Raw genomic sequence first — 816 nt, 5'->3', positions numbered from 1 at the left:
GTTGTTTTCTCCTCCAGATTGTTCATCCAGCCTGTCCTATCCAGACAGACCTGCGGAGACAACATGCACAAAAACAAGACAGAGCACAGGAAAATCTTAAAAGCAAAATCTTTCTAAGTAACTTAAGCTAGATTTCATGTGAAATATTCTTTGTTTGGGGAAATGTAGGAATGTTTATTAATCCCAGTGTGAGAAGAAAGTAGGCTAAACCGTTGGCGAAGCGAGTCATAGAAACGAGAAGGGTAGTGATGCTGTTCGCTCTGCCTCTCGTCGTCGTAGCGGGGCCAGTTCAAACATGTGGTTGATGGAGAAGGCCATCCTGCTTGGTACGGCGGGGGCAGCACCCGAGAGGAAGGCCCTGCAGGAGGTGGCAGCACAGTGGCTGCATCATGGGCGGTTGTGAGGAGGGCGCAGGACGGGCGCTGTCTCCTTCTCCGGGGCACAGGGTCCCGCGGAGTCAGAATTGGCTCAGCGGCACAGCACCGAGTGAGCAGCCGGAGTCCTGCTTCTCTGACACGCACCCTGCTCCAGAGGAAAGGTTGGAAAAGGCTGCTTTCAGCCAAAATTCTTTTGAAGGCCAAAGACAGTAAGATAAATAATGCAGACATTCATGAGGTCGGTAATAAGAAAAATACTGTCTCGATATAAAACTCAAACTCTCTGCCGCTGAGTTGATAGATACCAGAAATCCCGTGGATAAAAACCTGTGGACGAGTCTAAGATTCCCTTGAGAAAATATTAGCGATAGTAAAGACTTGAGTGGAAATATAGCCGAGTTAGGTAAACTTCACTTCAACAGTAATTATGTTTTCCAGT

Source organism: Echinops telfairi, unplaced genomic scaffold, assembly GCF_000313985.2.
Source record: "Echinops telfairi isolate 266 unplaced genomic scaffold, ASM31398v2 ScPeMD7_7458;HRSCAF=8496, whole genome shotgun sequence".
Classification (NCBI taxonomy): domain Eukaryota; kingdom Metazoa; phylum Chordata; class Mammalia; order Afrosoricida; family Tenrecidae; genus Echinops; species Echinops telfairi.
The sequence above is the reverse complement of the archived record's forward strand: the minus strand, read 5'-3'. Positions refer to the sequence as shown.